This window comes from Camellia sinensis, chromosome 2 (genome assembly GCF_055761805.1).
Source record: "Camellia sinensis isolate YWXY chromosome 2, ASM5576180v1, whole genome shotgun sequence".
NCBI classification, from domain to species: domain Eukaryota; kingdom Viridiplantae; phylum Streptophyta; class Magnoliopsida; order Ericales; family Theaceae; genus Camellia; species Camellia sinensis.
The window spans coordinates 31,766,472-31,780,528 of record NC_138962.1 but is presented as its reverse complement, the minus strand read 5'-3'; the positions used below and the strand labels follow the sequence as shown (position 1 = coordinate 31,780,528).

General features: G+C 38.2%; 1 pseudogene across 2 annotated transcripts; it reads right to left on the bottom strand.

The window, feature by feature from the left end:
• Nucleotides 1-805: 805 nt before the first annotated feature.
• LOC145789014 (subtilisin-like protease SBT3 pseudogene) lies at nt 806-13,278 on the bottom strand (annotated as a pseudogene). 2 transcript variants are annotated; one of them, XR_014360784.1, is made up of 3 exons: nt 10,997-13,278; nt 1,543-1,590; nt 806-1,079 (listed from the first exon to the last, which is right to left on the bottom strand). The product of XR_014360784.1 is annotated as a subtilisin-like protease SBT3 pseudogene, transcript variant X1 (transcript). The 2 variants fall into 2 exon arrangements; XR_014360785.1 differs by lacking the exon at nt 1,543-1,590.
• Nucleotides 13,279-14,057: the final 779 nt, after the last annotated feature.

Sequence of the window (14,057 nt, the reverse complement as noted above, 5' to 3'; positions counted from 1 at the left end):
ATCGGATTCAAAACTAGCTGTGTTATTTTTGTGAGTGGGTTTTGAGATAAAATCACTTGGTGAGGTGTGATTAAGTACCGAATTCTCAACTAGTTGAAGTGATCAGGATTGGTCACTTGTTGTAAAGGTTCACTAGCACCTGTGAAGCCAGTGATGTATTACTATTTGAAGAATAATGGATATTTAGGAAGTGACATAGACTCAGCGTGCTGAACCATTATAAATCACTGCGTTTGATTTTTTTTCCCTTTGCTCATTTTATTTCTCTACCTTATATTGTTGAGAAAATTTAATTATTTATTTATTATTTAGGTTAAAATTTTAATTTGATAATTTATTTATAAACCCAATTCACCCATTCTTAGAATGTCTATCTTGAATAACAATTATGTAGAAAAGAAAGGATTGCATCGGATAAGATGCAAAGCAATGAGAAAGCATTGTTAATAGAGAAAAGTTAGGAATCATGAAAATTTTTTCATGAAAATGATCATGAAAAAGTTATGATCCTTGGATTACCTTGATTAGTGTGTGGTGCTTTATTCTAAGTGTAATCTAAGGGTCACAAAGCTTTCATGATTATTTTCATGAAAAGTGTTCATGATGCCTAGAATTGTTGTTGTTAATAACTGTTAAAATGTCACGACCCAAACCCGCCCCTAAGGGTTTAGCATCGTAACCGGCCAGTAATCCGTGATTACCAAAGGCCTGCTTCAACAGTAATAACAATAATACAAAGCAAGGGGCTGGCGGAAGCCAAACAGTAATAAAAGATGTCCAATGAACTGTGAAAATCTGAATGCAAAAAGGCTTTTATGGACAAGCCATATTCATAACCAAAACATATATACATACATCATATACACAAACATCCAGGTTAGAGACCAAATCCCTTCACCATAACTGTACAGTCAAGTCCTATTCAATCAATACAAAACAGAGACAAAAGGGTGAATCTGAAACAACCCAAACAGCCTTAGCTTGGACGGACTCGGAACCTCGAAGTGAGGCGCGATGGTTGGCTTGACAAAACAAGAGCTTAACTTGACGCTCCTAGCTTCGGTCCGGTGCTTAGACACCTACATGTAAATATAAACAGTGAGCTAAAGCCCAGTGAATAACAAGTGCGTAAAGGCATTAAGAATGAATGCCCTTTCATTAATTAAAGCAGTCATTTGCATCAATAAATCTGTTATTCAATCAGTGGCTCATATTTCGTGCCATATCAGTCATTTAGAAATCATAACAGTCATACGTGGTACGTCCAATAGCAAAACAGTACAGTAGGCCTTAATAGACCGAACAGTCAGTTGATGGCCATCAAACAGTAAACAGTGGTAGTTCCAAACATTGGAAACGACAGAGATCTCTGTAACAGTAGCAGTAACAGTACAGTAACAGTAAGTTGCTATGGATGCCATGAGTATAGTTTACAAATAAGACAAACATTCATTCAATTAGTAATGTCATTTCAGAAAGCGATACAGTTAATCGTTCAGAAATAATTATAATTGAACGTATCTTTACAACATTGTTACTCACAGAGCACTAGGCTAAAGACAGGCTAGTCAGCGTCCTCGGGTGCCAACCCTACATAGTTGCAAAACGAACACACAATAAGTTACACACTTGGGATTAATAACTTAGCCTCTTAACTTGACTTGGTGTGTTCTATAACATTATCCTCATTAAGATGCCTTAAACTTGGCCTAGGAATGCCTATGATGGAATGAGGATGCAAAAATGTACTTTAAAACACTTTTCAAAATTTGCTGAAAATAGGGGTCTCGCTTGAGCGTGGCTTTCTACGCTCGAGCGAGCTTACCAAAACAGAGGGGTCGCTCGAGCGTATACTCCTTCACTCGAGCGGTCTGTAAAAATGCAAAAGTGCTAGTTGTTGAAATTCTCCACTCGATGCTCGCTCGAGCGTGAGACACAGTTCTTCGCTCAAGCGTAGGTCTCGTCGCTCGAGCGTGCGTCTGCACACGCAGAGAACCTGAGAGCTTGCAATCTACGCTCGAGCCAGCATTCCGTCGCTCAAGCGGAGCCCTGAACACAAATGTGGTCACTCGAGCGTAGAATCTTTCGCTCAAGCGTGGAAGCCAAAATCTGGGTTTTCTAAATTTGCTTCCAAAGCTCAAACCAAGAATTAAACTTATCAAAACTCAACCTTTTGAGCCAATTTTTTGGAAAACACTTAAAAACTCATACTACAACATGTTTTGAAGATCAATTTTGTAAAATCAAGCCTAAATGTGAGACAATTGAACACAATTTCAAAGAAACTTGAAGAACAATGCAAGAACATAACATGCATGAGTTCTTATGGATTCCAATGCTCCAAAACATGATCAAATGCAAGATTGAACTCTAAAACATGGTGAATTCATGGACTACAACCAAAATATGGACATACATGTGGAAATTCTCATGTAAATGATCTCAAAACTCAATGATATGGACATGCATGCACACATTGCTCCTCAATTCAACCCTTTAGGCTATAACTTGACTCTAATCTCCAATATTTCCATGAACCATGCAAGAAACAACTCAAATTCATGTTCAAGAGGGTAAGTTTCCTACCTTAGGTCTTGAATTCCAAGTGTAGGAGTCTAATTTTGCAAATCTTCTTCAATTCTTCTAATTTCAAACAAAATTCTTGTTGAACTCAAATTTTCTTCCAACTCTCTCTCTCTCTCTCTTTCGGTTTGGTCTAGGAAAATAGATGAAGAATGGCATATCAAAAAGTGAATTAAACTCTAAACAAGTTTTAACAAAGTGGCCCACTTCAATGGCAAAAGTGCAATTACTTAGGTTCAATTAGTTTAACATTATTTAATCTAATTTAATCATTCCAAATCAAATTTTAATTAAACTTACCATAAAATCCTATAAATCCTAATTAGCATAGAACATTAATCAATTTCTGAATCGGTCGCCGGTAAGGCTTTCAATTCGCAATTCGAAATAAAAACACGAACATATCAATCAGTAATCAAACAGATAGAAATGCATTTAAAACAATACACTCATGCGGTCAATTCAACATTTCATTTTAATCAATTACTTATCATGCTTGATCACCGTTTAACACTAATCAAAGTGGGGGTTGTCACATAAAATACGTTGCGTAAGTATTTCCTCAAACATTAAATAAACTAGTGAGCTTCCAACAAAGGATAACTCCACAGCACTACTGTAGTCTGACCATATACATAATCAAATTCTTGAAAGATGAATATTCTTGCACATATATGTCTACCAATGCGGCTTCAAGAGTGACAGCTTCAGGTCAACATCCCTTATATATCAATAACGGCTCAGCTCCACAAAATATTACAGATAAACAAATAACTTGAGCCGCCACATTCTGAAACCGTGCCAACATGATTAAAGTTTAAGCCTAAATGATGAATACGTAATTGCAGAGTCTTAATTCCGATGTACCCCAAAAAAAAAAAGTAATTGCAGAGTCTCCAATCAAATTCAGATTGAATCATGGAAATTTCTCCTCCAACCAAATATAGATGGAATCATGGAAATTTCACTAGTCAACAATTCGGCTCTCAATGTAAAGATGAGGTTCAGTCAGTGAACAAAACAAGTGTTGAAGATTGGCTTGGAATCTCCAAGTCAAGGAGTAGGCACCGAAATACTCCAAGTCAAGGAGTAGGTACAGAAATGAGGAAAATGAGATCCCACCATGTGCTGTCCAAAGCTTTCCACCGAAAGAGGAGAGTGAGCTGGCACTCTCCCTTTGTCTGTTCTCCCTCTTCATTTGTTGTGATAAATGTAAGAAATGGTTTGGAAAAATGGTTTGGCAAAAATAGATTTTTCTTAAATTTTGATCTAATGTAATTCATTAATAAACAGCATAGTTTCCCTCAAGCTTTTCTCGTCTTTTCTTCGCATTGTTATTAAGAGCATCATACATCACATTAAACTCTTCACGAACCAATTCAGTGAGGCTCTGTAGCATTTATGTACCAATTGGGCTACAAGACACATGGTGCCCTCTAGTTATAGGAATTTGCATGCAACTGTTAGTTGCAAATGATAAAGGTCATGCAATCACGGGAAAGAAAATAAAAACAGATGTAAGAAGAACATAAGATTGTTCAAAAAGTAAAGAATGCGCCTTGCAATCAAAGATCGATTTCTAAATGATTGTAGAGTTATAAAGACAGCATTAAAACTGAAGCAACAAACTAAAAAAAGATTCCAGATTCATTCATATGCACTAGAAATAAGGGACCCAAATTCAGATATAGACTTTCAAAGATGACAGATAGAGAGAGTACATTTCCTACACACAAAAGACAACTTTCAGCTCCAATTCTTCTATTTTGCCTAAAATTTTAACACGCTGAAAATTCATCAACAAATGAACCAAAAATAAAACAATTAATGACAATCACCAAAATTAAAATTGGTTGATCTCTCATAACCTATACATATCATTGGTCTTATAACATATTTATTTTGTTTAAGTTTGATCTCTTATAACCTTTACACATCATTTGCCTTATAACATGTTTATTTTGTTTAATTTTTTTGGTTGATTCTCTACTCTTCCTGTTTTATATAAATCTCACCCACCAAAAAAGAAAAAATCATGTGGTGCAGTGGGATTGCAGTTGGTGAGGGAAGGAGAAAGGGGTCGCCCCAACGGGCAAATGACTTCTTTTTTTTTTTTTTTTTAGAGTTCAATTGGACACATGACATAATCTGAGCCATTGAATGAACAAAATGATGATGTAGTGCAATCCTGTCAACTGTATTCATCATGAAGTTTGAAAAATCTAGAAATCCCCTAGATGTTGATTTGTGATTATGTATCAATTTTAAGCAGAATATAACAATCTCAATCAAACAATCAAGACAAAGAGACACAACGATTTTACGTGGAAAAAACCACAATTGGACACCTCCAACTGTGATTAAAAAAACCAGGGCAACAGCCACAAGACAATCCACTAAGAAGAATTAAAGGAATTACACAGGTATACTCTCAATTACCTAGCGAATCCACAACGCCTAATTGAACCAACCTCTATGTGCCTCTTCCAACTCCATCTTCACCATGGAATTGTCTTTCTGATGAGCCACTCTGGATTCCACCACAGCTTCAGGCTCGAATTCTTCAGAATACACAACTGAAGAACAACACTCTCTTTTGTAGAACAAAACACAACCTTTGATGTACTCTCTTTAGAACATGAGTTGAAGACTCTATCAAAACATCAAAGAAAAACTAGCAAAATCTCTCCAGATATAAACCTTAAGATCCAAAAATAAGATCTGAAGAAGTCTCCCTAGTGTTGGGAGAAAACCAATTATTTATAGAAAACCAAAGCAATCCTAATTTCAGAAGAAAACCAACTCTTTAATCAAATCTGGAAATCTGGGATCGCGCGGTCCGCTCGAGCGTGGGTCTTCCCGCTCGAGCGGAGACTTCAAATTCTGTGATTTCATACAGGCTCCACGCTCGAGCGTCGGTTTTGCCGCTCGAGCGGCAAATCACACTATCCAGTACTTTTGCAGGCGACTGCAGAGATGCTAAGAGCTTCCAATCCCCGCTCGAGCGTCACTTTCCCCGCTCGAGCGGGAAGGCCAAAACTAGAAAAACTGGAAAAATATAACATGATCGGACAGGCAACTTTGAATGCATTTTTGCATTTTGCTTCGGGCCGCGAGCTGACCGGGCAGCTCGACCCCCGTAATAATCAGCGAAGTGGCAATCTTGAAAGCTTTATCAACACAAACTTCTCTGAAAGGCTTGATTCGGGTTGGATTCGCATCTAAACACTCAAAGTCTCACTGAAATAAAAATGCGAATAAAATTACAACTCAAAGGAGTTTTGTCAAACGGGATTGCCAAGAAATAAAACCTAACAATCTCCCCCTTTGGCAATGCCGTGACAAAACACACCTAACAAATAAAATCCTAAACACCCCAACCCATTACAGCCAACAAAAGCCAACTTCTTTCTTAAGGTCATGATCTGCAAAACAGTTATTAGTGCCACAATCTCCAAAACAACTATTAGTCCCACAAGAGTATATGAAAAAGCAAGAGACATATGACACGATTATCTTGAAACATGAGATGGAAAACATGAATAGATGAAAAACTAAGACTCATGAAAAACAACTCTCAAACAACAAAAGCAAGATCATAAACCACACAAGCAATAATATGACGATGTAAATACCATGAACATACAAGAAGGGCAAATAGTGCATAGTAACATGCAAAACATATAGCCAATCTCCCTTATCAAACATATCAAAGTGTTCATGCTAAACAAACTCTTGCAATGATAAACCAAGCTCCCTTATCAACCCAAATCAAGATGAACCAAACTCCCCCTCACTAAAAGCAACCACAAACACTAAAAATAGTGAACAAGAAGAAAACGACAAAAAAATAATATGGTGGAGCAAGCAAGGAATTTCAGATTAGTACCTTAAAACACATAAGATTATCCAAGAAGCAACATTACAAGAAAACATAATGTGCACAGTCTGTAGAAAATTCCTCATGAAAGAAAGTGATACATTATGTGAAAAGCATAGATCCCATGATAAAAAGTGTGCGTGTGACTCTTGGAGTTCGACAAACACTAGATTCAATCCTAGTAGTGATATTAAAGTTGGACCTCCGACAAGAGAATCTAAGCACGACAAAGGAAAGTCAAACCACTAGGAATCAAGGGGTATTTGGTGAGTAAAGGCGGAGGCTCCCCCTTAATCAATGAATCTTTTTTCCTTTTTTTTTTCACACACTTTTTCTTTTCTTTCTTTTTCACATTTTTTTTCTTTTTGCATATTTTGTCTTCTTCTCTTTCTCTTTCTTTTTCTTTTTCTTTTTCTTTTTCTTTTGCACAATCATTGGTGGCTGACATGCTCAAGAGTATGGAAACCGAACCAGAGAAGCATGGATATAATAAGGATGGCCTGGTTGGTGACTCTGAGGTAGCCTTTTCCTCATGGCTAGACTGCAAAGAATTAAGGGGAAAGCCATGGAGATGCAAAAAAATGGTAGGTGGTTAGGAGACTCAACATCACCCAAGATATGCTAGTATAGGTCAATTCCTCTAGAAACGCAAAAGATCAATGACAGAAGTCCATAGAGAAAAAAATAATCACTAAGACGGAAGACTCCAAAATTTGCTAATCCAAGAGTGTGTACAGAATGAGACATACTAATCAAAAAACACACACTCCAAAATGAGTAATGACCACAGAAAGTACACATATATTAACATGTAATGGATATTCTCATCAATTCCAATATGCACCAAAGACCACTCAAAAATTTCAAGCTTGCAAAACCATACTAAGAAAATCTTTTTGGGATTTTTTTTTTTCTCTTTTTTTTTTCAAAAATAAAGCAAGACAAAAAAAAATGAACAAGCACACATGTTTTTTTTTTTTTTAAATTAAAAACAACACACAAAAATCCAAAAGCTAAAACAAATAAACAAATTAACACAAGTCAAGTTTTCTCACCCAAATCTTTTTGATCTTAACAAAATTAGGTCTAGCGGTCTTGGTAAATGTCGCGGTGTTGTGAACACCCTCATGAATCTTGGTATTTCGCTTAGACATGTAAGGCTGTCTCCTAACCCAAAAAGTATTCAAATTTCTACCCTTTTGAGACACTTTCCCATGCAACTTATAACAATAAGGGCGAATATGACCATGCAAACCACAATGATGACAAACAAAAACAGGGTGTACCTTCTTTTCTTTTACCTTACCAACTCTAGAGAGTTTGAGAAGTCTTTCCTCTTGTTGAATCTTTTGTCCTCCCTTTCCTTGAGTTCTTGTATCATAAGATGAGGAGGCACTCTGTTTTTGCTCTTTCTTACCACCAAAGCCAATGCCACTTTTGTCACAACTCATGTGTTGAGACCCAATGATATCCTCCAAAGTCTTTGATCCTTTGTTCCAAAGACCAATGGTAGCCATAGCACACTTGAGCTCTTCCTCTTTCTTGACCATTAGTTCTTCCAAAGCAACTTGTGACATCTCAAGAGATTCAATCTTTTCTTTATACATGGCATGGGTTTGCAGCAGCTCATTCCTCTCTGTCTCACAAGTCAACAATTTTGCACAAAGAACTTGTCGATCATCAGCTACCTTGATGGCATTAATCCTGGCCTCGGAAATCTCCTCCTTAAGTTTGACATTCTCACATTCACATGCTTTGAGTTTCTTTGTGAGTTTGTCATTCAATTTGAATAACTTAAGAGACTCCTTATACAACTTTTCATAAGCTTGCTCAAGCTCTTCATGATTGCTCTCCAAGGATTCATCATCGGTGATATTCTCAACTGACCTCTTTGGAGAATCTGTTTGTCCTTCAGCTTCAGAAGCCGCCATGAAAGCAAGAAATTGTTTATGACCCTCTTCGCCTTGACCTTCATTGTCACTTTCATCTTCATCAGATTCAGATTCATCATCCCAAGTGATGGCAAGGGCTTTCTTCTTCTTCAAACGAGTGGGGCATTCTTGAGCAAAATGGCCAAATCCTTGGCATTCATAGCATTGGAGTCTTTCAGAGTTTCCTTGTATCTTTCCTTTCTCCTTCTTGGCTATAGAATTAATTTTGAGTTTATCTTTGCCTTTAGATTTATGAGAATGAGTAGATTCCAAAAGATTAGGATTCTTTTTCAAAAAAGATTTTTTAAATTGTTTAACAAAAGCAGCCATAATCTTGGAATCTATATCACAATCCTCATCAGAATCCTCTCTAACTTTATGAGCACTACTAAAAGCAATATCTTTTTGTTTCTGTTTGAAATTCCTGTGTGCCTCATAAGTTTGGAGATTTCCAACCAACTGATCCAGCTTGAGGTTGTCAACATCTTGAGCCTCCTCGATAGCCGTAACTTTTGGTTGGAACCGATCGGGCAAGGATCTCAAAATTTTTCCCACAACTTTGGATTCTGGAATTTTTTCACCTAAATTGAAGCTGGAATTTATAATGTCACTCAACTTCGCATAAAATTCATCAAAGGTCTCACTATCTTTCATTGAAAGGTTTTCAAAACTAGATGTGAGTCTTTGAAGTTTTGAGCGTTTAACAGAAGGAGTGCCCTCATGAATAGTTTGTAAGATATCCCAAGCCTCTTTTGCGACTTCACAATTACAAATACGACTAAATTCTTCAGGTGTGACAGCGCAAAAGAGAGAATTGATAGCTTTACTATTCCAGCTATTATTTTGGTAATCAGTTGTGTCCCACTGATCAATTGGTTTGGGGATTGTAACTCCATCAACAGTAATTGTTGGTTCAGTCCACCCATTCATGATGGATTGCCAAACTTTTTCATCAATAGATTTTAAAAAAGATCTCATCCGAGCTTTCCAAAAAGGATAATTGGATCCGTCAAGTAGGGGTGGTCGAACCATAGAATTTCCTTCACGAATTGTATCCATTATCACAAATCAAACAAGATCTCGTTCTAAAAGAAAATATATATATATATATATATTTTTTTTAAAAATAGAACGACCTGCTCTGATACCAATTGAAAAATCTAGAAATCCCCTAGATGTTGATTTGTGATTATGTATCAATTTTAAGCAGAATATAACAATCTCAATCAAACAATCAAGACAAAGAGACACAACGATTTTACGTGGAAAAAACCACAATTGGACACCTCCAACTGTGAATAAAAAAACCACGGGCAACAGCCACAAGACAATCCACTAAGAAGAATTAAAGGAATTACACAGGTATACTCTCAATTACCTAGCGAATCCACAACGCCTAATTGAACCAACCTCTATGTGCCTCTTCCAACCCCATCTTCACCACGGAATTGTCTTTCTGATGAGCCACTCTGGATTCCACCACAGCTTCAGGCTCGAATTCTTCAGAATACACAACTGAAGAACAACACTCTCTTTTGTAGAACAAAACACAACCTTTGATGTACTCTCTTTAGAACATGAGTTGAAGACTCTATCAAAACATCAAAGAAAAACTAGCAAAATCTCTCTAGATATAAACCTTAAGATCCAAAAATAAGATCTGAAGAAGTCTCCCTAGTGTTGGGAGAAAATCAATTATTTATAGAAAACCAAAGCAATCCTAATTTCAGAAGAAAACCAACTCTTTAATCAAATCTGGAAATCTGGGATCGCGCGGTTCGCTCGAGCGTGGGTCTTCCCGCTCGAGCGGAGACTTCAAATTCTGTGATTTCATACAGGCTCCACGCTCGAGCGTCGGTTTTGCCGCTCGAGCGGCAAATCACACTATCCAGTACTTTTGCAGGCGACTGCAGAGATGCTGAGAGCTTCCAATCCCCGCTCGAGCGGGAAGGCCAAAACTAGAAAAACTGGAAAAATATAACATGATCGGACAGGTAACTTTGAATGCATTTTTGCATTTTGCTTCGGGCCGCGAGCTGACCGGGCAGCTCGACCCCCGTAATAATCAGTGAAGTGGCAATCTTGAAAGCTTTATCAACACAAACTTCTCTGAAAGGCTTGATTCGGGTTGGATTCGCATCTAAACACTCAAAGTCTCACTGAAATAAAAATGCGAATAAAATTACAACTCAAAGGAGTTTTGTCAAACGGGATTGCCAAGAAATAAAACCTAACAAAGTTTATACCTAAAATAGTCAAAAGCCAACAAAATAATAATAATAATAACAATAAATAGAAAAACACAATAATATACAATTAAGGTACTCTCTTGGCACCCTTTCTCTTGTAGCATCTCTAACGCAATTGTTATAGCCGCTACCATTATTATAATTGGGCCAAGAGAGCATTAGTTCGTTTGCTATTTGAGCTGCCAAATTTAACATGGCACACACAAATATAATTTTTTATAAATAAAAAGAACAAAAAGAAACTATCATCATTCACCCATTTCAGCATGTTTGCCAAATTTGCAACTTTTAGAACTGTAAGGTGTCAAAACTTGACTATGACGTACGATTTTGGCAATTCTAAGTTATAATACCTTTCATGCTCTTGGATAAGGTGCAAAAGCAGCAACAACAGGACTTCTCACTACATGCTTGCCCTTAACATCATTCCAGCTTAAATACCCATAATTCACAATAGAATCACTTTGTATTCTGACATCTCCAATTCCAGCATCAACCTCTACGGTCATGCTGAACTTGGCTGTGCTGTATTTTCCATCAAAGGCTATCGTCGGCGGCTCCACAACCACTTTCATGCCCGATGGGGCATTCACCACAGCACGGTAGACCGAGGAACTATTCACTACACTTGTCAACACTCTTTTAAAGGTGTAACTAGTAGTGTTAGTGTTGTTGAGGAGGATCATAAAAGACGGGTAGTTAAGATCAAGACTAGCTTGATCACAACTGAAATTTGATCTCTTGGTGATGATCTTGATCTGTTGGTTTGTGTAGTTCATTCCACACAAGTAATTGATGTAGTCTTGAGCCTCCAAGTCATAAACAAGTCCTGGGTCTATGGCTTTTACAGGATCTACGTGCCCTGACCCATAATCAAGAGGAGTCCCGGCTACTCCGGTGGTCATATCAATGATCGTGCCGTTCACGTTGTCGATCACGTAAGCCGTGGTCATCAATGCTGATCTGATGGCAGCCAGACTCCAATCCCTGTGTACCACTTTTAGTAGTGCTGATATACCGGCTATGTGGGTACACGCCATGGATGTGCCAGAGAGAAGCGCGAAGTCGCTAAGCAAATAGTCGTGGTCATCTCCAATCGGCGCAATTCCTCTGTTTGGTGCATATGCCGCTAAAATATTGACTCCAGGAGCCAAGATATCAGGTTTTAGCATCCATGGCGATTTACGATCTGGTCCTCGCGAAGAAAAATTTGCCACTATTGGGGCACGTTTAGTACCCAAAACTGTCAGTTGAAACTTAATACTCACAGTTGTATTCTTCGCTTTGATTAGGTAGTCTTTGATTGAATTTCCGACTTCTTGGATCACTGCCACGTATGGATTGTTGAAATCACTTGGGTAGAGAAACATGGCAGAGTCGGTACTGAAGATTGCTCCTGCAGCTCCAGCTCTGTCTGTTTCAAACGTGTTAAATCCGAATGATTCACTGAAGTCACAGAACACGTACTTCCCGGCAACATCTTTAGGGTCAAGAGAATAGTCGTCGCAGATTTCTTTGCTCCTATTTCCATGGCCAAAGTATATAGGGACTCTGGAGACTAACAAGTCTAATGGGTAGACAGATTTTCCGCTGACGGTGAGGTCCCCGTAGTCACCAAGTGTCACTTCGGCAGCATAATCGCGATCAATGGTCCCCGCTCCAATGGTAGTGATCCATGGAGCTCCATTGAGGATGGTAAAATCATGAGGACCACGATTTCCGGCTGCGCATACCACAGTGATCCCCTTTTCCATGGTTGTAAAAGCTGCCACTACAATTGGGTTTTGTTCAAAAGCAGTCTCCTTGAAACCCAACGACAATGACATGATATCGACACCATCAGCTATGGCCTGGTCCATGCCGGCTATAGTGTCAGATGCAGCGGCTTCATATGTGTAGTTGAAGAAAATCACTTTGTACATGGCAAGCCGGGCCTTCGGTGCCATTCCAATCGCGGTTCCCTTGGCATAATTGAAGTAACTGGTGTCCTGCACGGGGCTTCCGGCTGCTGTCGATGATGTATGGGTCCCGTGTCCATCATAATCCCTCAGAGAATCGTAGTCGTCCCTTGTGGAGATGTTCAAGCCTGCTTCCTTCATCCCTTTACTGAATGAGCGTGCTCCAATGAGTTTCCGGTTACAGTTAGAAGAGTTGAACTCTACACCAGACTCGCAAATACCGCGCCATCTCTCTGGCACGGGGGGCATTTCATCATCTCTGAAACTCTCACTTTCCGGCCAAATTCCAGTGTCAAGAACGCCGATGATCATATCATCCCCAAAATTGGCTGCGAGCCATAACCCAACGTCTGGTTCCAGGCCGAGAAACTTCGGGGCATATGTAGTCTGAAGCTTTCCAAAGGTTTCTGGGTACGTGGCAACGTGACCAGACATTTTCTCCAACTGATCAAGTTGGGACTGAGACAGCACTGCACTAAAGCCATCCAAGACATGGTTGTAGGTATAGAGATGCGTTGGAAGAACACCATTCGGCGAAGACAGGGACGAGAGAGTTGACATATACCAACTATGACGATCTGGGAAAGGAGAAGGCATAGCTGATTTGTCCACGTGGATGATGTATGTCCTACGATCATCCGCAACAACAGCTGCTGACATGCCAACTAAAAGTAGGAAGAAACAAAGGAGCTTAAAAAAGAAAGAGCAATCCATTGTTGGGGAACACTGAAAACAGAAAACTGAAATGGTTTAATCAGTACAATTACAATAAGTTTTATATACTACTCTAGCAACTAAAGTCGAAGTGATGAAACCAACAAAAAAATCATAGAAAAAGCACTAGTGATTGGAGTTTCCATAATTACCCACCCAAAACTAAACATATCAGTTTGCACCTCCATCTGTGCAGATCATTTTCGATATCGCACCACAAACCATGCTGAACTACTGCATGATGGTATCAACAGAGTTCTACTATGCTAAGTGAATATATTCAAGATTTTGATTTAAAAAAAACAAAATAACAAAACAAAACTAGAGTAACAAATATATTAATAAGGACAAGATAAGCAAAGAAAAGACTTCATCAGATTTCAATAAAGAAATGAAATAAAGAGGTTCCTTTTACAATCATTTAACTAGGGTGGTAAACGAGCCGAGCCGAGCTGAGTTTTAGTATGTTTGCCTTGTTTATTAAGATTTTAAGGACTTCGAGTTCGAGCTCAAGAGCTCGATAAAAATTTAATGAACTGAGTTCGATCCAAGTTGGCTTAGACTTGACTCGAGCTCAAGCTTGTTCCTGAGCCTTAATGAGTTCAGAAATTTATAAATTTATATTTGCGTATGAGACTAAAGTTACAATTAAAACTTTGATTATACAATTTTATATACAATATATATAAATATTCTAAAAAAAAGTCAATATTTTACTAAAATAATAATATCTACTACCACT